The following is a 23,665-nucleotide window of genomic DNA, read 5'->3' on the forward strand; positions in this document are numbered from 1 at the left end:
CTGAGATAACCTCTCATTCTTCCAGCCTCAGCTTAGATGATGTGCTCCTTGGCTAGCCTGTGGCCCTCCGGTCAAGTTAGTTTTCTAAGTTCTCATTTATTACACTGCCTCTGCCCATGTCTCGGCATCAGCCTCTGAACTGTCTGGTCTGTGCCCTTTCTCCCCACTCTGAGAAATTGCAAACTCCATAAAAAAATGGGGACTATGATTTGCAAAACATCAAAACCTATTTTTGCCCTTCCTTATTCCTTTTAATCCTAGCATTTTTAAAGCAAGCCGTGTTAAGTAAGGAATTCATAACTGAAATTCTAAATAAAATGGGCAAATCTTACTCAGTACCTATTATCTGGCATTGCAGGAATTCAGCCTACTGAATTGCTGGCTCCATCCTAGTATTGTGTTGGGCTCTGGGAAGTGGTCTGCTTTGGGTGTAGAAATGAAGTAATGTGCCCTCTCAATTGTTACTAATACCCAGTGCTTTTCAATTTCCTGAGATTCACAACTGGCTTTGTGTCTGTGATACTAACTGAATTAAGAGAATGTATTTTCTTAGAGGATTTCCAAAAGCAATAGCAATCCCTGGTTTGTTTGACACATACAACTGTAAATATTTTATTTTAAAAGCTCAGCCACATGCAAATTCATTATTACAATGACAACCTAGGCATGCTATTCAGAATAACAACAATGATCCCTTGTAGGTATTATATTTACTTTGAACATTGTCACTTCTAAAGTGACATAAGAGTTAGTAGAGGAAGCTCCAGAGTTGACGGCCAATGGCCCAACCTCCTGACTTGTACTAACTTTGTTATCTTGGGCAATTAATTTCATTCCTTTGTGCCCCAGTTCTCAGTTTAAAAGATGCAGCCAGAGCATTTGCATTATAGGATTAATGTATGAGTTAAATGAGATAATACCTGTAAGGATTAATAGCAATGCTTAGCACCTAGTAGAAAAGCTCTATAAATGTTAGCTATTATTATTTGTCGAAGGTAAATCAAATATAAGAAGAGTGTTTGGATAAGATTGAATTTAAATTTCCTGCCAGCTAAGAGGTCCCATGTTTCTATATTACTCTGATCCTTCAGCATTCCCGTTCAGTAGGGAGGGGGCAGCATTATCCACATCTTACAAACAGTGGAATTGAGCCACAGAGAAGCAAAACATACAATGCTCCAGTGGCTGCCGAAAACCAAGACTGGCTTTGCAGGCATAAACACCAAAGCACTTTCCAGGTGGCTGGGTGACTGAGCAGTTAAAAGTGAGATGAGCTGGCTCTGCAGCCACAGGCAAAGGATCCACAAAAGGTCGTCATTCTCCCTCTGTCTTCCTGACCGTCGTCAGAGGGAAGTCTCTGCCTTCATCAGGACCCTGACTGTTTGACTGTGTAGAAAAGCCTCCAAGAGAGTTTGTTTGTGGGTGCCAGATTGCTCAAGAGGACCAAAGACACGTTGCTGTTCTGTCCACTAGGGGGCTACTTGGAGAAGGCTGGAAAAAGCAGCTTAAAAATATGCTGCTGAAATTTCAGTAAGAGGGGAAAAGAGAGAGCTTGCGAAAGACAGCAGAACGGTCCCAGGCTTCCTCATCTCGTTCACGTCAGAGGCAGGAACCGTCCGACTGTGCTAAGGCTGTGGGCTCAACACGCAGAGACAGAGCTGGAGCAGCCTCAGACTGGGAAAGAAGACAGGGTCCTCCCTGACCCAAGGAATTACCACTAGTGGAGTAAAGCCATCAGACTTTTTGATCTTATTTGGTTGCCTCTTCTCTCCTTCTACCGGTAGACCTACCAGCAGTTGGGTTGTATTTCTTTCGTGAAGCCTTCTCTCTCCCTCTCAAAAAAAGAGGAAGGGAAGAGAGGGAGAGAGGTGGGCGCTCTAAGTGAGCGCATCAGCTGGCTCCAGCCCGAACAGACAAGAATTCTCTCAGCCCAGGAAGCTCCTTTCGCTCCCCGGCTACCCAGCCCCCCACCCCCCCCAACCTGGGTAAGTCCAGAGCACTGCGCTCCTTCTCGGGTTCCTGGCTAGCGAGATTTCAGCACCACGGAGAGCGACTAGCTGCATTTTTTTTTTTGTTCTGTCTGTTCTTGCAAGGCGTTTGGCAGTAAGGTTACATCTCTTTTGGCTGTCTGTAAAGCTGGGTTCTGCATAGGGGGGAAAAAAAGAAAGGAGAAAGGCGCAAAACTGTGTCTGCCGAATTAGAGGGGGGATGTGGACCTTGGCCTTGGGAGTGAGCCTGAGCAAATGTATGTGTGTGCACTGTTGCATAAGACAGGTGAGGTCGGAGCTAGCAGGCTTGTAATTGTGTTAGTCTCCGTGTGAGCCTGTCCTTTTTATATGTAGACGAGAGGGAGGGTTTGGGGAAATGAGTCGTGGATCTTCCTTAATTAACTCTTTCCTAACCAGTTGCAGGTTGTAGGAAAGTGTTATAGAGCTAGCCTGGGGGTGGGGGGAGGGTAGGAGTGGAGGCAGAGTTAAAAGTTGTGCTCCTGGGAGGGAGCTGGGAGACACGGTAATATTTTAAAATGTTGTTTTCTCCAGGATTACCTGGGTTCTTGCTGTGGTGAGAGCCTAACCTGACCTTTGCTTTCTTTCCCGGTGTGGATTCATGGGTGGGCAGATGCAACAGGTTAGCCCCAGCCTGGGGGTAATTTGGGGCTGAGGTCTCCAATTTCATGCTTCTAGGAAAATGTTCAGCCCGGCAGGGGCTGGCTGGTGTGGATTATACTATTTTTGCAAGCAGGCAGGAGGTACCATCCACTTCTCTGTCATCCTTGGTTGGAAAGAGGGAAAAAGTCTGCTCTGCTCTATTTTCTGAGGGATTTGTCAATGAAACACAACACAGGGGAAAGGCTCTATCTCCACTCATCTAGAGAGTCAGGAGCAAACATTGACTGGCCCCAAAGTGGGAGTCTCTCCTCCAACTCCCACTAAGGGCCTCCGCAGCTGGGAACTTGCCATTTCTATGTTCTATTGCCTTTCATTCATTCTCTTCCCTGCCCGCATGTCTTCCCCTGTCTCTCCTTCTCCTCCCATTCTCCCCGCTCCCTCTCTTTCTCTCCTCTACTTGTCTTGCCTTTTCCTTGGAGGTACTACCTGCCTGCCCCCATGTCCTCCAGTTCTACCCAAACCTACTGCACGAAACAACTCAACAAGTGGCACTGGAGGTTTGCTTTAGTCACCAAAGTTCCCAAGGAGTCAGTATATCCCACAAGGGATGGGCAGCTTCTTGTAAGATAAAGTCTCTACTTGGTTGGCCTATAACTCTTAGAGGTTCTGGTCACCTTTATTCATGCTGAGGTGGGGGAGGGGTGGGCAGGTGGCGTTGCACATGGGCCTTCTCCTGATGCCTTCTGTTAGCTTTTAATCCAAATCCCAGGCTTCCCTCCAAGGTGAGGAAAATGCTCTCTGTTTAGGATTGTGGGAACCTTCTAGGTGAGAAAGAGTTCTGAGAGAAATGGTACCACCACCACCCCCATCATTATTAGCATCAGATCTAGAAACTTCAGCATGTCTTTAGAATGAATGACAGCGAGCAGATTGTACGGGGGGGAGGGGGGAGGCAGTGATGGCAGAGGTTGTAACGGTAGAAAAAGGATTGAAACAGACAAGCTGAGAGAATCAGAAACCAGCACTGACTCATCCGTACTCCACCCTTGCCTTCACAGGCCCCTAGTTTGGATCAGTAAGTGGATGGATTCCTGCACGACACATCCCTGGATGCTTAAAGCAAAAAACAAAACAAAACAAAAAATCATGCCCTTGCAGTGGAGCCTATCTTAAAGCTGTGTTTGTTACTGATGTCACCATTATCTGATTAATGCCCTTAAATTCTCCCTGGAAAAAGTCTTCAGTGGTATTATTGGTCCGTTGTTTTTAATGCATTGGGCCGGAGAGTGGCAAAAGCAGAAACAGAGCTTCTGCTCTCATCACCTGTAGGTGCCGAAGTGCTCGTGTATGAGAGAGAGAGGGGATTGCCACCCTGCAGACACTGTGCAAGCAAAGCTTGTTAGCAGATTCATTGAGAAGCAGTGGGCTCTTCCTGGGAAATAATGAAAATCAACCAGACAGCTTCAAAGTCTTGCTGTTGCCCATAAGCCAGGTGAAGAGTATATGTGCTGATAGTGAAGAGTCCCCTGGCTGATGGCCTCCAGGCTGAACTGAAGTCATATGCCTGATGGCCACATTCCCCTTACCCCAGAATCCCAGGCTTTTCCTAGAGCTCATTGTCATAGATGTCTGGGCTTTGGATGTTCACTTTCTCTGTAATGTGAATTTTCACAAGGCCATCTTCATAGAGTCCTTTGTGGTTTGGGATATAAGGGAGATGACCACCAACCAGGAAATGGTCGAGCTTCTAGCACCTAAAGGAGTAGGGAATGGCACAGACTCATTGCATGTACCAAGCCTCTACCTCTCCAGATGCCCCTACTCTCATCCCTGCTAGGATTCTGGAGAGAAAGCTACTGTATTCTCACATCTGTCTCTCCCTCACTGAACAGAAGAAATTCTGCTAGGCTGCCTCTAAGATCTAGAGAGATAAAAGATAAAACATGCCAGGAAAAGATGGGAGAAAGGATAAAGTAAGCATCCTGCTTTCTTCTCCATCACTGTAAGTGACCATCTTTACTCCAAATAGGTAACCATAACTTTTAAAAACTGAAATATAATTTGCACATAATGAAATGGACAGAAGGTAACTGTTTGGATTTTTGTCAAAACAAGCTAAGTTTTGACAGCTGTTTCAAATGAACACTTGATCTCTACCCCAGACAAAATATATTCCTGCATGCTTCTTCCTAATCAACCTTCTTTTCCATAGCCCCTTTGCCTGTTGACTACTAACATCATAGCTGAAACTTCTGTATCATGCAGTAGAAATATAATGATTGCATTCCCTGCTGGATGTGTTATGCGGACATCTCAGGTTCTAAGGTGACTGATTCTAATGGCAGAAAAGGTGAGGGATGCCTGGGGTATAGTCCCTTTTTGTAATAATGGTAGAAAATGGTCATTCCAATTGTGTGTGTGGAAGGCAACAATTAAGCCTCCTCAGAAGACCTTGAATGTTCCTGCCTTTGAGCTGATCTGAGTTTATTTGATGATTCAACTCATGAATATGATGCTGAAATAGTTATTAGAAATATGGAATTAAGTTTCAGGTGCCTGGCCATGAGTTACTCCATCTGGTCTAAAGAGTGACCTTAGCAGAGAAAGAAAAAAGAGAGCTAGTTCACAGTGACAGTCTTTATACCCTAAAATCCTGTTCCATCCACAAAGGCCTGGGGTCGGGGAGGTATATGCTTAGCCTCTTTATTTATGAGTAACTTTAAAACCAGGAACTGTATGGTGACTTCGTGTATCACCATAGCACTACCCAAGGACCCTCCATTCAATTTGCTTTCATCTCTAAGCTGTGTGCTCCAGTAGTATGTATAGTTTCCTATTTATCATTAAGAAGTAGTGGAGTAATCAGAAGGTTTTGGTGGCTATGTTGAATACATTTGTGTGCTTGTGGGTTTTTTTTTCTTTTTTCTGAGACAGGATTTCTCTGTGTATCTCTGACTATCCTGAAACTCACTCTCTAGATGAGGCTGGCCTTGAACTCACAGAGATCAACCTGCCTCTGCCTCCCTTAGTGCTGGGGTTAAAGGCATGTGCTATCACCGCCTAGCATTTTTGTGTGTTTTTATGTGTGGTATCAAGACATCTTGCCAATTCTCTTTTACCTTATCTCTACTCTGACGACCCCTAGATTGAGGTATTGTACCCAATTGAGCCTGCGGTCTTCAACTAAAAAAGAATTATCTACCCGATGAAACAACAAACAAAAGTCCTCAAAATTTGTCTGTGTGGATCACAAATCCATTTCCATGGCCAGTGGATAGGCATGTCCTCTGCTTCCCTCTATTTGGAGATTTTCCTACAGTGCCCTCTTTCAGGATATTGTCCTCTGTATTCTTCTTCCTCAGAAGATGGGTCAAGCCAGATCTTCTATAGGAAGGGACCTGGGTCATCTCTCCTAGATTAGAGAATATAAGTTATACAATGGGAAGTATAAGTTGCTAAGCTACACAGTCATGGCAAACTAAAAGATGGACAAAGGGTAGACTTCCTAACATCTAGAGAGACTATTCCAAAATTTCAAAAGCCAATTGGAGTGGATGACTTGGCAGAAATCTTCATTGCTTCATCTTAGTCTTGATTTCCACTGATAAAGATGAAGTAGTAGTATTGCTTCCCTAAGAGCACGGTAAGAGCGATTGTGATATAGTTGTTTCTAATCTATTTCCAACCACATGCGAGACTCATTAAAGCTTTGTCTTGAATGCTGTTTTTGGCTAGAAGAACTGTGTTGATACATATTGACCAAAGGGAATAACGAGTATGTCAGTTCGTCAGTTGGCAAGCAGACTTCAATAGCCATGTTCTTTTTCTTTCTTTTTATTTCCCCCAATTTGTTTTTTTTTTTTTTTTTTTTTTGTCTTTTTGGTGTCTCCGATTTAGTGGGATAATGAGCTTTCACACAGTGTGTAACCATCTTCCACATTCACACCATTTCATCACCCCAAACTGGAACTCCAATAATAACTTTCATCTCCTTCTTTCCCAGCCTCCACCAACCATCACTCTGCTTTCTGTCTCTGTAAGTCTGATCTACCACACATATAGACAGAATCATCCAGTTTTATCCTTTTGTATCCCACTCTTATAAATTATCACTTGTATATGTGTATGTGTGTATGCATGTGTACACATGCTTGAACACACATTTTATAGTGCACATATGGAGGCCAGAGGACAAATATTACGATTAAGTTCTCTTCTCCTTGTTTTTGAGTCAGGGTCTCTTTGTTTCTGTCATATTGCATACTCTGGGATAACTATAGCTGGCCTCAGGCTTCTGAGTGGTTCTCTTATCTCTACCTCCCATCTCATCATAGGAATTTTGTGATTGCAGATACATATCACCCCATCCAGTTTTTCAATATTAGTTCCTAGGAACTCAGGTCACTAGGCTGAGTACTTTTACCCACTGAGCCATCTTTCTGGTCTTCATGCATGATGCATTAAAAATCCATCCATTTTACAGCAGGCATCAGACTTTCCTTCCTTTTACAACAGAGAAATAATTCAGCTCCATATACAAATCACCATTTATCTGCGTATGAACACTAAGGTTGTTTTTGGCAGCTGCCTCTGTCTCAATCTTCCAGATAATGAGTAGGGCAACTTCCTGGTCAGAATGTGGATCCGAGTTAAAATCTTTCTTCCTCATAAGTCTAAACAAGTGCTTCCCTTGAAGCAAATTGAAAAGACTACATAAAGTCAGTGCATATGAATGAGACAGGTCTGTCCCGTGCTTAAACTTCCATTCATTGTTGATATATACAACAAAGACAGTCTTAAGTGAACTGAAATCCTAAATCTCTATTCCCCATGAAGTGCCTCAGCTATATCACAGGAAGGTTCTAGGAGGCAGGAAGAGGTGTAATCCCCAGCCTCAGTGAGGCTGTCTTTAGGCTGTGATGATTAAGACAAAGGTCCTAATGACAGAAGGGTTTCTGAGGTCTGACACAGATGAGTCCACAGACTCACTGCAGTATTCTGAAGGGCTCTACCCTGATCATTCAGGGCCTCTTTCTTTTGGGAAGGACACCTCCAAGCTTACTTGGCTTAATAGCAGTTCATGGATTGACTATAGATGATTCAGTAAAAGACCATTATCCAGACCCAGGAGGTGGGCATGGAGCTCTTAATGTTGATGTGCCCCATCATGCTATATGGTGCAAAAGAGACAGAAGACCCCTGGAACATTGATTCCAGGACAGTAGCAAGCAGGATGTCTGGTGTCTGATGGCATCTTAGCAAAACCTCTGAGCTGGAATTTGGCCTGTGATTCAAACTTAACTAACAAGTTTTCATGTCTAGGCCCTAGCTGCTTGGATCTTTCTATTGGCTAATTATAATGCTAGCCAACAGTCATTGAGTATTAACTATTAATATTAGCCAGGTACTTGGCACAGAGAATGCCCGTAATAGATGTTTGTATTATTACCATTAGTAAATACCTTTAATACTTCGTATTTATTCGCTAAACATGATGATAGATATTTTTATTCCCACTTTGCAGGTGGGGAAATTGAGGCATTGTGGCCTCAGGTGACTTGTTCAGCTTAAGCACAAGAGCTTCCACATGTGTTCCCCCTTTTAGTAATAACAGCCATGATTTATGGAGTAGTCATGGTTCGCTTGGCTCTGGCCCAGGCCCTGCAGTGTGCTATCTCTCTTGGTTCTTACAGTTTTAAGTTCATCCACTCTCAGGCTGAAGTTGCTCTGGGAGGCTCACTGTGATAATGTTGCATGATAATTCTCTCATTTAAATCCTTGTAACCCTGGAGTCAGAGCAGGAGGGAAAACCTTTACTAGCCAAGTGAAAGGGGGGGGACCCCAAACAAATCCTTATGGTGATCATGAAAGAGAATGCATGGATGAAATGCACAGACCTGAGAGGGTCAAAGAGGTTAGCCTTGCCCAAGGCCACATGGCTAGTGGGCACAGGGCTGGTTCGAACCATGAAGCTCATATTCTTCTCTAGCTTGTCTTACCTCTACTTTATTTCACCATGGGTTACACATATGCAGAACCAACAGAACAAAGCCTATGGGGACATACACTAAGAGGTAAATGCTGGTGAGGTAGAGGCAGGGGGATCATAAGTTGGAGTCTAGCCTGGGCTATACCTTTCAGGAGCGGGAGAGAGGGGTCACTCTGTGTAAAAATAAGAACCTGAATTAATTCCAAAGCATCCATGTAAAAAGTAGGGCACAGTGACATATTCACCCCATGGCATGTTCAATTCCAACCCCAGGGAGTAAAGCAGGAGGATCTCTGGGGCGCACAACAGTCATCCACAAAAATAAGCAAGCTTTAGCCCAGTGAGAGAGACTTTGTCTCCAAAAAAAGGTGGAGAGAAATTGAGAAAAACATTCCTTGTCAACCTCTGGATTTCACACACATGCAGATGTGAACAGCTGTATACATGTGTAAATGCACACGCACATAAAACAACAAGAAACCCAAGATCTGGAAACTTAACTAAGTTACTGCTCTATTATATACTGACCTTGGGTAATTACTGAATCTATTATAGTCTGACATTCTTTACTAAGGTCCTCATCTCCTTCAGCCTCCCAAAACTACAGACACCATCATGTTATCTATAAGGAGTTTTCATGTGAATTAAGGAACAAGTCCTAGTGCCTAGGACAGTGCTGATATGGAACATGTCCCTTAAGAACCATGGTGTCACTTGGGATTTAACGTAGCCCACAGACTGGGTGCAGGTCCTGGGTACTTGGCATCTTAACAAGCGAACAATTATCTTGGCTGACCTGGATTTTATATCCTCAAGTGCTAATGGGTTGGGCCGCCCTTGGTTTATATTACCTTAATTTTAGGAGTATGCATTGGACTCTTTTTTTTCCCCTACCCTTTAGCATCAAAGAAACTTGATAGGTTGATATTTTAAAAATATCTGAGAGATGCCTTTTAACAATTAATTATGTAGAAATTGTACCAGAGTGAAATTGATGCGAACCTTAAGGAGACACTTGGGGATTGCGCCCCATTCCACTGAAGTCTCCAAACATTTGGCTTTCTTTCTTCTTCCTTTACCCCTCCCTCCAGGTTCATCTACCATTCTGAGTTTTATTTATGAAACATTTCCCTTCCTTTATAATTATGTTTTCCATAAGAAGAACATCTAGCGGCCATCTCCTGGCTGGGCTCGAGTAATTGTTTGAATTTTTTTGACGGTGTGCAATTTCAAAGCCTTGGGTTTATATAGATTACCTTGAATTTATCTCCTCAAGTGCATCGGGAGAGAAGCCTCCGCCTGTCTGATGGAGGAATGTGAACCACGTAGCTGCTGAGCACTGGCGATGGTATGGATGGACTATTTATCTAAACAGATTACTGTAGAACATACACTTTAATAAGCCAGGGTTTGCCTGCCTGTCCTGTGCAAGTGTCTCCCTAGTCCCCTGTGGATTTGTCAGTGCCGAGGTCAGCAGTGGTGACTGACCAAGGGGCAGGTGGGGGGAGTCAGCTGACAGCACCATCCCCTCTCTACCTCCTCTGACAGCTGGCCAGCTGTGAACAGGGGTGAAAGTGCAGACAGGCTGAGAAGCTGGCAGCCCCAAGGCCAAAGAGTTAGTGTTTGTCCTGTGTTGGAAGGTGTGAGTGTCCAGCTGGGCAGAGGGATAGGGTTCTGAATAGCAGATGCGGGCCTTGCAAATGACTGTGTGTTGGAAAGGGTAGAGGCCGGTGCCATGGACCAAGGGGATTTCTCCTCAGAGTAACCCAGGTTGCACCACAGAGAGATGGAACTTATAAAGTCAGCCATCAAACCTCCCGTTCAAAGCCATATATATTTATAGAGATATAAATGAAGTTTAATGCTGGTGAAACTCACTATAAAAGCAAAAGACTTCATCTGTATCTACTTTAGGTGCAGATCAGCACAGAACCCTTTGCCTGCTTCCAGCTGAGGGTGCACACCCTTCACTCTTTCAAGATCCAGCCTTTAAAGCTCTGGAGTCACCAGCAGGGCAGGGGAGATGGAGGTCCCTTGAGCATCTTCAGATGGGCACGCAAACAAAGGCATGCTCCCCTTATCAGACAGGGTTGTTTATAAACAGCAATGGAGAACATGAAAAGGCGTTGCCAAAAATCAAGCAGCTTCAAACAGTCAGGAGTCTGGCTTTCAATAAAACAATTTGAGGAAGGTTTGCTTTTCATCTGCTTTGAATGCTGCCAGTTTCTGTTCCTTGCAAGCTCCAGATGAGGTACAACTGCGAAGCCTGGCTGACCAGTCCCTGTGGTCTGAGTTTCTCCTCTGGCTCTGCATCTTCTGCCGTGTGTGTTGAGCACGTGGCAACTCTCCGAAGCCCTGCTCAGCAGAAGTAGCCTCCTGGCTCTGTCACCTAGTCATGGAGTAGCCTGGGGAAAATCACTTCATCTTTCTGAGCTTCTGTTTCCTCTCATGTAGCATGTGGCAGAGAGTTGCTGCCTCTCTGAACTGTTGACTATGTTCAAGAAGATGCTAGTTTCTGCATGGAGACTTAAAACAGCAGATGCTCGTGGTGGCCAGAGGAGGGTGTCAGATCCCTGGGTCTGGAGTTACAGCCACCCGATGGGTGCTAGGAACAGAACTCAGGTCCTCTACATGGACATTAAGCTGTCTTCTCCAGCCCCAACCGCCCACCTTCTTACTGAGCTTGTTCTCAGGGTGCTTCAAAGGAGTCTGGGCTGACAGCTGAGGCAGAAGCTTCATGGGAAGTTCCCCGACCTCCCCAAAAGTGTCTATCTTCATTAGGCCAGGGTGTGAATAGGGGTCACCCTCATCTTGAGAACCTGTTGGTGTCCTTCTAAATGACTCATTGGAAAGATAGAGGTAAGATACATAGCTCCCAGGAACACCATATCCCTGAGAGGGTGTGTCTTGGTGTAGTTGGGGATGTTCTTCTGAATTCAACTTATAAGAAGTTAGGAAAGTACAGCCAGGACATGGATTTCTTCCTGGGCCACCCTCTATCTGAGGGAGGGGCAGAGTGGAGCCTTCTGGAAGAAGGACCAGGTGTTGTTGATAGAGCCTGCTAGAAATTGTGTAGGGGCTGAGGCAGAAAACACTATCAATCCATCACTTATTAAAAATGGTCTCAGGCACAGTGCCTGAATGATTAACATGCAAAGTAAGACTGCGCTGTCCCCTTCTCCCCATCCTTGTCATTCCCTTTTTAATTCGTATTTTATCAGCTTAATGTAGTGAGAATGGAAGGCAGCTGCTCTCCTTAGGAACCCAGAGGGAAGGAACACATACCCTGGACAGAGTTGCCAGGCCTTGTTGGAATCCCCAGCATCAGCCTTCTCTGTGGCCAGAGGCCCGGGAGACATTGGGCAGGTGACCTCTGTTGGCACGTTCACTTTCACAGTGCTTCTTTGATTTCCCAGGAGGGTCCTGTGGCCCTCTGGGGACCGCATTAGACAGAGAGACCATAGAAGCCCACTTGACATCTTCAAACTCTGTAATGCGGGTGTCCTGGAAGGTCATTGATATCTGGGGGCTATGTGATTATTGGGAAGAGGTGACACTTGGCTCATGTGTCTTGAACTGCGCTGCCCTCTTCTGAGTTCTTAAGGTCAGAAAGTGCTAAAGGGATTCCCCATCAGTGAAGGATCTTTCTCACGTTTGAAGTTTGACATCTCCCTCTGGAGTCAGGTCAGGCTGCCAGCCTATGAAGGCCCTGCCAGTGACAAGACAGGATGCCTATGTTTGCGGGAGTTGTTTAGGGTGTCCCGGGTTCCTAAATCACCAGCTGAATCTCCAGGTGCTCCTTTGCTTACTCTTCAGGAGCATAGTTGTTGCTAGCATGAATTCCCACCAGGCAATGGCTCCAATACTTCTTGTATGAATACTGACCGGTCTGCACAATTGCCTTTGAGCGTGGTGCTATTATTCTTCCTGTTTTATAGGAAGAAATACTAAGGCACTGTTTCTGATTTTCCTAAAGATCACACAGAAAGAAGAACCTGTATTTGAACCCAGGCCAGTTGGTTTTATTGACCATACTCTCTCAGCTTCACTCAGAAATGTTCTAGCTTCCTTGTTCTTGAGTGACACAGGAAGCTGGAGAATCGGCCCTTGCAAAAGGTTAGTTGAAAGGAAGGTCACAGAAGCTGTGCTTTCTCTCTGGGGCTCTGGGCAGTTGTTTCTACCCCCTGCCCTTTGGAGAGTCATTCATTTTGTTGTATTTTTTTAACAAAGCACCTCGTAGCTCCTTCGAGATGAGGAAAGAATCCAGGTCCAAGGCAGGGAAGTTTTCTTAAACCCCTTTTCTTTCGTTCATGCAGTTCTTACCCAGTGAAAAGCAGCTTCACTCACCATGTGGCTTAGCTACCCAGGGGATCATCTGGCCTCTGTTATAACTAGTCCTTTATGTGTAGGATGCTTTCTTTTGACTCTGAACTGATATTGTGCAAGATGAGATTCTCCCAGTGTGTTCCCAAATGATTGGTCCACTTGTGTGTGTGGGGGGGGGGGCAGGATGAGGAGGATGGCAGATGTCACTTTGCTCAATCTGCTCCTTTTGAGGTTATTAACTAAGCACCAGGGACATCCAGGGCCCCCAGAAGGTTAAGGGGGAGACAGGTAGTACTGTCTGGGGGTGCAGAGTGCTGCTCAATGGCAGCTCAGCTGTGTCCCTACCCCACAGCTAGAAGAGAGACAACATCTGGGAGTAGGAAAAGAGGGAGGCAGATTGTACCATGCTTCCCAGGCACCGACCATGTGTCAGACATGGTGGAGATGGAGCCAACAGGCAGCTTCATCCCAGACTGACCTGAGGCTAGTGTTTAGTTTTTATATCCGGTGCGGAGGGGGAACTTTTGGGGAGGGACTTATCACAAGTTAAGGTGAGAAGACTAGTGAACGGAACCATCCCAGGGTTGGAATAACTACCTGCATGCAGGAGGATGAAGACTAGTGAACGGAACCATCCCAGGGTTGGAATAACTACCTGCATGCAGGAGGATGAAGACTTGGGGAGAGACTATGAATTTGAACATAGTTCTTGCCTCTGCCTAGCTGTGCCCCTTTAGTGGGGCCACTTAGCCTCTCTGGGCCTCCAGTTCCTGGTTTCAAGCATGGGATAAATGATGTAATGGGGAAGATTTTGCAGCAGTTGAAGGAGGAAACATACATTATCTCCCAGGGTAACTTCCCTTCAGTTCTTCCTTTAGTTCTATTAAAATTTCACATCTGAGGGCCTCAGCAGATGGCTCAGTGCATAAGAACACTCGCTGTAGAGGTGTGGGGATGTGAGTTCCTATCCCCAGCACATGCACAGAAAACGAGGCATGACTCCACTCATCAGTCACCCTGGGACCATGGGAGCTGCAGAGACAGGAGGATTGTCAGGGCTGAATGGCAACCAGTTAGATGGCAATCAGGCTCAGGGAGAAGCATTGTCTCAAGGGAAAGAGGTGGACAGTGATAAATCAAGATCGTCTTCTGGATTCTGAGCGAGTGCACAGGTACACTTGTGCATACATGTGGTCACACACCATACAGACACATAGACATACATATGTGTGCATGTGTGCCTTTGCTAAGTTCAACAATGTGACCACTTAATTACTTCTATTTCTGTGAAGTTTCAGTGAACTGTCTAAGGTAGTACAGGCAATATGTTACAGAACTGAGATCAGCCACCTGACCTTGTACCTTTCCTTTTAATTTTGTATAAACTCCTTTCTCGTGCTGGGATTGAGTTGGCCAGCAAAATTGCAATGGTCAAGAGACCCACTGTCTGCATCTGGAGGATGGAACAGACTCCTTTAGGCACTGCAGCAGCCCTGTGCATCACAGAGAGGGCTGGGGCGTCACTGGAGGCTTTGGCACCCATTCTTTTATTCCCAGTATTTTCCGAGGGAGCTCCTTGACAGATTAGTGCTGAATTTCTACAATGAGATCATCTCCTGTGGCTGAATAGGATAGGCTGTCTTGATCCCCCAGCTACTGCAGCACCACCACAAGAACCAAGTGCCCCTCACTCCAGCACCAGACCTAGGGCCAGCAGGCCAGCAACTGCAGGTGTCACCCCCAGAGAAGCCTGGTCCCATGACGGCTCTCCCTGTGCTCTTTTATTTTATTTTTCTTTAGCGCATTTAGCACCAGCCAGCACAGCACATCCTTTTGTAACTTCTTTCTTATTGTCTGGTTCCTCTGTAAGGCCTGTAAGACCTCATACTTTAAGACCTGGACTTTATCTGTCTTACAATTGCATTTCCTGCCCTCAACTGTCCATGAGCAATAGAAGACTGAATCTTCATCTAGGAGCCTCTGTTCCAGAAAGTGGTTGCTAAAGCCTGGCTCTGAGTCAGTCATTCTGTCAATGGCTGGATTTTGAGCTGGCACTTTGTCTTTGAAGAACATTTTGTTTGGATAAAGTAGAGAGAAATGTATGTATGTATATATAGGTATATATATGTACATATATATTATATGTATTAGCCATTTACATTACAAATACATTATATATGTATTTGTATTTGCAGCATCCTCACTGCATGAAGGGCTGGTGTCTAGGAAACAACTGTATGTATTGCAGGAGGGAGACTTAGGGTGGGTAGGAGGGAGAAAGACTCACTTTCCTTAGAGTATTCCCTTAAGCTTCTACCAAGGGTGACAGTGGACTATTCATGTTAACAGTCTGCAGCATTGTGGGGGTAACTACCAAGGTGGTGTAGCTCGAGTAGCAGTACTGGGTCATGGTCAGCGTGCTAGTGAGGATGATAGGAGGTTGATGAAAAAGACTAAAATTTAACTTTACCCTCAGGATATGAATGGAGGGAAATTACAACAGCATGGAGAGCTTTAGCTGAGAAATCTGAAGCTATGTTGTCCATGAAAGCCTGTCTCCTCTTTCATCAGAGAACAAGAGGCGTGGCTTCCCCAGTCTCTCGACCATGACGTATTCCCGAATATTAGCCACATTTTTTTCTGCATTGTCTCTAATCCAGGGAGGAGGGACTTGGGGTGGGTAGGAGGACCCTGCAGAGCCCCCAGGCCCCTACATTTGCTGGACGTCTCTTCCTACTCTACCAACAGGAGGCCAATTTTCAGCCATCGGTGCTGATTCCTCTACTGCCCTCAGAAATGGCAGCACACAGGTCAAAGGCAAGACTGCTCGGTGAGCATAAAGCGGGAGTGTGTGTGTGTGTGTGGGGGGGTGGCTCACACCAGAATCCTTGGATACCCATTCTGTCTCTTTTAACTGTGGGTTTTTGAAGAAATTTGTCCATTTTGTTTACCCAACCCTTCTCTTCTGGAAAGATGAGAAGGCTGGAGGCTCCCCTGCCAGGGGCCCCACTCTAGGAAAATGTTTTCCTATTGATCTGAGTGACAGTAACTCAAATCATGGTGTTTACCCTGTGATTGAACCCCTAATAAAAATTTAAATTATTATCTAAAAAAGAAAAAAGGAAGGCAAAAACACCATCGAGGAGGACACTCCTAAGCAGAATGCAGCCAGGCATTCCTCTAACACAAGAGCAGCAGGTAGGGAGCTGGAGGCTTAAGATTGTGACTGCCATCAAGATGGCCTCTGTGTTTGCATGCTTCCCCTTCAATGTGAACTCTTCCAGGCTCCATAGCTCTGTTCTAGACCCTGGATTCCCCTCTAATTAGTACCAAACTTGGGCCAATAACAAGTATTTCTTTCCAAACATGCCTATTATAAATAGGAGGGGAAAATGGCATTGCTAATGGACCACCCATCCAAGCTCGTGGACACATAGTAGGTGCTCAGAAAATAGCCTTTTTTATCCTGTAACCTGCTTCACAGGATCCCACGTGCAGTTCGTCCCTCTCAAGTCCTGCCCTGTTGCCTATTAAATGCTGATTGCAGCCAGCCGCTGTCTTACTTGAAAGGCTCTGAGCACTAAATCACACCTATGCATAAATGATTGATAAGGAATTAATAGGTTAGGTGGTAGCACTTATGGAAAGCAGCAGGCAAGAGAAGAAAGAAGCTTTAATAGCAAATGTCAAAAACCAGATATAGGCCTCTGAGGGGACATTTTCAGTGACAGGTCTGCTGCAGACTCCCTTAAATCATGCCCATTAGAAAGCCAGGTCTTGGGTCTCCAAAAGGACAGATGATACACAAGGTCAGGAAAGCAGAAAGTGGGGTCAGCATAGGACTACGTGTCATGGCCCCATGGCCTTATCCTTCACCCTGATTATGACACTTACTGCCCCTCTGTGCAGTGAGGAGTCTAGCCTCCTATGATGGCTACACACTTTTTTTTTCCCCTTTTGACTTTAGTCCTCCAGCCCCTGACTTTGCCTCTCAGCATCCATTGCCCTCCAGTAGCTCGCTTTACCAGGTTTAGATGCTACCAATGATGAAGATCATTGATCAGTCCCCTGCAAAACCTTTCTGGACCTTTTTTCCTATACTCACCTTGCAAAATTCCTGCCCAGTTAAGTCCAGCCACTACCTCTCCATCCACTCTCTGCTTATATCCAAACAACTACACACACCATGAGGAAAAAGGAGTGTCATGATCCCTGTTATCACAGTGAAGACCACAGCTCCCAAATGAGCACTAGAAACTCCATGGCAATCTCTCCGCGCTGTTCTAGTGAGTTAACTCCAGGCTCACAATTGATATCTTTTTTGCAAGGACAGCCTGCCCATTCTGTTAAATCTCCTCTACCTTGTACTTTACTGGTAGGCCTTCCCATGTCTTCCCTTCCTTTCAGACTCTTCTTCGGGTCCAGCCTCTTGGTCCACCCTATTCATTAATGAGTGCCATCACCCTGATTTTCCATGATCCCCGAAGAATTGACTTCTGTAGTCATCACCTTTCCCCTCCTTCACTTTTTCATATTCCGAGGAAGGAGATGAACGCACTGTGATAATCTCCTCTGGAAAAGTGAGGTTTTCCTTGATTCCATTTCTTGTCTCCACTGTCTCAATTCCACATTCACAGCAGAACTCACTGAAAATGTGGCTGGTCCTAATTCTACCCCACGCTCTTTTCACTTCATGAGTTGTCTATAGCTATCCTTCCAAAGACACTCCACACATCATCAGAGTTTCCAGAACCTTCATGCTCCCAGTTCTTATGATCCCCCCACCCGTGTGGTGTGGTGTGGTGTGTGTGTGTGTGTGTGTGTGAGAGAGAGAGAGACAGAGACAGAGACAGAGACAGAGACCAACCCTTTGCATCATAGGGCAACTATTACTATCTTCAAACCTATTGACTTTATGTCATGAACTTCTTAGGTTTCCTTCTGTCATGATTGCCAACTGACTTGCTAGGTTTTCATCTGTCTTCAGCCTCTGAAAAGTTGAATCTCTATGTGTTGGTTAATATTGACTGTCAACTTCATTCCCTGGGCATGCCTCTGAGAAATTATCTAGATTAGGTCTCTTGAGGTAGAAAGACTCACTTGCTTTTGGGCAGCTCCAATCCTTGGTTTGGGGCCCTGCACAGGATAAAAGAGGAAGTAAGGTAAACATCCATATTCATGTCTCTGTGCTTCCTAACTGTATGAAGACGAGCTGTCTTCAGCTCTTGCTGCCATGATTCCTCCATCAATTCCTTTGTAAGATGATTTCTCTACTCCTTCCTCCTATTTATTCTAGGATTCCAACCCATGGTTTGGTGCTGCCCACATTTAAGGTGAGCTTTCCTTCCTTAGTTAAGTCTCTCCAGGAATCTCTCAGAGGTACACCCACAGCTAGGTCTCCTAGGTGATTCCAAATACAATCAAGTTGTTGATGAAGATTCTAGAATAAGCAGAAATATTAGAAATAGCCCATTCAATTCCTTCCTTTTATAGACAAAGAGATCAAAGCCAGGGGAAGAGTTATTTCACAGTAAATCAAGAATCTGGATTTTCTTCCTTGTTTATCACCTGGGTGCTGGCCTTGGACTGACAGACCCACACTGGGACAGATCACAGAGTACCAGGACACAGGCTTTGAGGCTGCAGGGAGAGACTTCTGAGCCTTAACAGGTCTCCCAAGAAGCAAGACTTATTACTACCTAAAATTTTACCTGGAGAAGCTTCTCATGTCAATCACATAGATGTGATTTTTTTTTCTGAACCAGAACAGGGCTTGCCTGTACTTAAGTGGTTTCTGCCATCTTTTAATTCATTTTCTCCTCTGCAAGTAGAAAAGATGTGAAATTTATGACAGTCTAATTCCTCCTCTGATATGGCCAGAGGAAAATGTCCAGTAGCTTTTTATAGGCCCTGTTGTTTTCAGGAAATGATACAAATCAATTTTTAATTATCAAATGTTAAGTGGAATGCCTTCTTTAATTATATATGTATATTTATGTGTTTTTACATATAAACAAATGCATATATATACATTTCTTTCAGATACAAAGGACAGAAGAAAAGAATTTTAAAGGTGTCATTGATTTGGTACTCATTCTATTCTAGCTTTCTGGGTGATCTCTGCCTTGTGCATAGTTCATTAGTTATGAGTGACAGAGCCCTTTACCTTAGTAGAGATGTCAGTCATGGTGTTTGCACAGGTACCTTTTGCTCTCAACAATGTGCACTGACTCTTATTTAGTAATATGAAATTTAGAAGATGCGGGTATTTGGACTGAATTTTCTCGTATATCAGGACTTAGACACAGACTGAAGAATCTCTCCAATCAAATATTTAACTTAGAAAAGATTAATCACTGTGTTACTTACTGTAGGGGTTTGAGTGAAAATGCCCCCATAGGCTCAGATATTTGATCCCTTAATTTCTAGTTGGCAATGGTGTTTGGAGAGAGTTGGAAGGTTTGGGTTTGCTGGAGGAAGTCTATCACTGTGGGGTAGGGGGGCTTTGAGATGAAAAAGCCTCACCTACTCGCAGCATCATGCTGTGGCTAAGGACATGAACTCTCAGCTTCCTGTTCTGGAGGCATGTCTGCTGCTTGCTGCTATACTTTCCCAACAGGTTGGTCTCTTAACCCCCCTGTAACCACAACCCAAACAAACCCTTTCTTCTGTAAGCTGCCTTGGTCACAGTGTTTTATCATGGCCATAGAACAGTAACTAAGACATTTAGTTTTCTTTTTGCTATAACAAAATGACAAAAGCGACTTTAGGATTATCTTGGTTTATGTAGGCTTAGTGTTTGAGAGTATGGCTCATCATGTCGGGAAGTTGCGGTAGTAGGAACAATAGGCAACTGGTCACATTGCATCTGCAGTTAGGAAACAGAGAGGGATAAATGTTGGTGCCGACTTCATTTCTATCTACTTTTAGCTAGTTTAGGACTCCATCTCATGGGTCACATTTAGGGCAGATCTTCCCACCTCAACTAGCCTAAACAAGAAGCTCCCTCATAGACTTACCCAAGGATTTGGCTCTTAGATTGTTTTAGACCCTGTTAATGTTAACAATCATTGTAAGCCATCAGCATCAGCAATAACTTGGAGGTCATTCTGTATCCAAAGAACCCTCCATTTGTACAGTCATTCTTCCTTCTCTGCCTTCCTGGAAGCCTTCACAAAATAGATCTTCAGTAGAGACTAGTTAGTAGGCATTACTTTGGTCTTTTATCCTTGTTTGGGAAATCTTTGAGATGTTCTTGATGAGTGTTTTAGCATACTCAAACAACACTAATAGCTTTATGTGTTTTTCTTTGATCATGCTTATTATCATTTAAATAATCCATTTTCTGCTTCATTTGTTTGCTTATTTCATGAAGGAAGTGTTGGAATCCTTGGGGTGGCTCTGAAACTGTGAATTCCTTGGCCTTGCTGTGCGTTTTAGAACTGAGTTTGCCTCTTCAGTTTCCTCTCCTGACACTTTCATTTCCATGACACATCCTTGAATGTGGAAATCCATCTCAGACCCTGACGCTTATGCCAGAGAAACCTAGGTCCCAGGCACTACCCTAACTTCTGAATTTCCTTCAGAGACAAAAATCTCTCAGGTCACAAAGCAAACATTACTCAAGAAGCCATGGAATATACCTATCACCAACTTTCTTTATTTTACCTTTTCAGTTCTTCTCATATTTGTGCATCTCTCCATCTCTAACTCTCTGGCATGTTATCCAAACCGGCTTTCTTCTCCATTATCATGGATTATACTTTTTGCTTTATTGATGTGTCATGTTACTCTATAAAAAATTGAGGTTATAAAGAAACACAAGGTTCTGTGAGCATATGTAGAACAGGCACCTGACTGGGTGTGGGACAATTTCTTTTCTTTCTCCTTTTCCTCCATCTCCTCTTCTTTTTCAAATTTTCATCCTTTATTTTTCTAGAATGGTTAGTTTGTCATCATTGCTATCAATGAGGAATCAGATATTATTTGAACTCTCGTGTGTTGTGGCCATAATAGACATTGTAGAATGCATATTTGGAGTATAAAGTGTAGGCTGGTGGAAGTCATATTTCTCTAGCTCCCTAATGTTTCACTTTAGGTGTGCTGTGATTAGCACTGTGGGAACGTGAGGCCAAGAAGAATAAAGGTTTGGGGGACGTTTCACTGCGGTTGGTGGAGCCACTTGTGTAGCTGGAAGGCGCTGGCTGGATATTCTAACCAGGAGGTTTTGCAGTTTCAGATTAAGCTGCCAGCAGATTTGGTGAATGGTGAAGGATTGCTTTCGTTTTAGGCATATTATCTTCTTTTGTGTCTTCATGTGGTGAAAAGGGGGGCTGCTCCCCTGTTCTAGTCCATTCTCTATGCTTTTAGGGAAGACCACGTTAGTATGAATATCTGAATTTGTTACTCTCCTGCTTTAAACCCATTAAGCACTTTCCTTTTTTAAATATTTATTTATTTATTTATTTTACAATATTCTGTCTGTGTGTATGCCAGCTGGTCAGAAGAGAACACCAGACCTCATTACAGATGTTTATGAGCCACCGTGTGGTTGCTGGGAATTGAACTCAGGACCTCTGGAAGAGCAGCCAGTGCTTTTAACCGCTGAGCTATCTCTCCAGCTTGTTAAGCACTTTCAATCAACCTTATGACACACACAAATCCTTGAAGAGGTTTGCCCAGCCTTTCAAGCTTTACCCCCTCCCGACTCTGTGCTGCAACAGTGCTGGGCTTGGTGTCATAGAGCTCCCTGGCATCTGTTTGGTTTCCTAGTAGTTTCCCCTTCCTCCTTGTCCTCTCTCCATTCCTTCCTCTCTGCCTAACTCATCTGCACATGTAGGTCTCAGCTTGGATGACCCTTTTCTCAGGAAGTCAGTCTCTGACTCCCCAGATCTAGCCATATGTTTATAGAACTTCTTAGTTTTTCTTTATAACCTCAAATTATTCCATTGTAACATGCAACACAATAAATATAGCCCAAACATTAAATGAAATTTATAATAATAAATCAGGTTCCCTTACTACCTTTCAGGTCAAGCGATATGATAGCAGTGACTTGGTGACACCCCTGGGTTCCTCTTCTGACCTCAAGCCCCTCTATTTCTCTAGACAACAGCTTTCTTGATTTCACTGGCATGAATTTTCTTACTTTTGAGGATGTAGTACTTGTCAGCTTAGACATGTGTAATTTATATATCTAATGTCAATTTATCAATTTTCATCGAAATACAAAAAATATCAAATTCCATATACATGTCAAATATATGTGTTTAAATAGTTTAGAAACACATATATCAATAATAAACACTTAACACTCTGTGTCTGATATACACCTTTCCACTGATTGAAAAGGGCTCACGCCTCTTCTGCTCACCTTTGTATCTCCATGGTCTTACTAGAGCATTTCGAATCTGCAATAGTTATTTGGAGACTACATGAACAGAAATGACTCCCATGTTGACTCTAGATAAAGGCTGGCCTATTACGAGAGTCCCGCTATGAAGTCCTTGTCAGGAGGATGCTGCAAACAGAGAGTTGGGGTATCTGTTGCATAGGAGAAACACGTTCAGAATCCCCTGCCACCTTCTTTCCAGCAACTTTAAATAAGAAAGGTGGCTGTGACAGCTATGTGGAGAAGGGATTATGTCTGTCTACCTATTTGTGCATCTATTTATGAATCTAACTACTCATTTATTTATCTATCTGCCCAGCCAACTGTGTAATATTATACAAACGCCCATCTACTGAAGCAGACTAAAAAATGGAGCATATGAAAGAAGAGGGTGAGGAAAATGGTAACTGTCTCATATGCAGGCATAAGTATTGGCCTCTATTCGTGACCTATAGGAATAAACCCTGTCCCTGTCAGCAACCCAGACAAGGAGATGGGGAGAAAATAAACTGTGTCTCAGGAATTTGATTCATGAGGGAGGAAAATTGTGGCAGGATCATGGAAACACATGAATTATTCACAGTTCAAGCCAGGCAAGGGGAAGGAGGAGGAGGGGAATGACCAGGAAATGAACAAGAAAATAAAGCTCTCCTGGGCTAGGAAAGGGCCAAGGCAGCAGAGGTGGCAGAGGGAGTGGCCTCACAGGGGACTAAACCAGACTGGCAGAGGCAGAAAGGCCTGCTGGTCATGTGACAGCTGAACTGAGAACACCTGGCGGAGAGGGTGCTTGGTGTGGAAAATGAGTATCCCTGAGTCAGAGACATGGGTACAGCTGGAGTAAGCCGCTGGACAGCTCATGATTGAGTTTAAAAATAAATCCTGGTGCCACGCTCATTGCTGCCCTGTGACTGCAAGAGAGGAGAAACACACTTGCTCGGCTGGCAGCCTGGTCTGGGTTGTGGGCACACAGGACTCATGAAGCTGGGTGTGGCCTAGAGAGGAAGGGCAGGAAGAGGTCACTCTGTAATGTGATGAGCTTTGCCCCAGTTGTGTTTGGGTACATGAAGATGGAGTATGAGGGAAACAAGGGGTGTGGAGAGGTTTATTTCCTCTGTCAATATCAGTGAGAGACTTGGGCTATGCTGAAATGAAAAGGATCCCCTTGTGAGGACAACGTACTAAGGGGGCTCAAAACTAGAGACCAGGAACTGCTCAGTGCAGGAGCCAATGGAGAGAGACAGCCAAGGAGTCCTCTAGAACGGGACTAGAGCTGCCATATTCTTCAGGGTAACAGGACTAGAGCTGCCATTCTTCAGGGGAGCACAGGACTAGAGCTGCCATTCTTCAGGG

General features: G+C 44.4%; 1 protein-coding gene across 1 annotated transcript in view; it reads left to right on the top strand.

Annotated features, from left to right (window-relative positions):
* The first annotated feature begins 1,789 nt into the window (after positions 1–1,789).
* The window catches only part of Tnr (tenascin R), a 432,460-nt gene continuing 410,584 nt past the window's right edge, over positions 1,790–23,665 (top strand). Inside the window, exon 1 of the mRNA XM_005363935.3 lies at positions 1,790–1,985. The gene's annotated coding sequence lies outside the window, so the exon portion shown is untranslated. The remainder of the gene's footprint in view (positions 1,986–23,665) is intronic.

The sequence above is a fragment of the Microtus ochrogaster genome (genome assembly GCF_000317375.1).
Source record: "Microtus ochrogaster isolate Prairie Vole_2 chromosome 6 unlocalized genomic scaffold, MicOch1.0 chr6_random_2, whole genome shotgun sequence".
In the NCBI taxonomy this organism is placed as follows: Eukaryota; Metazoa; Chordata; class Mammalia; order Rodentia; family Cricetidae; genus Microtus; species Microtus ochrogaster.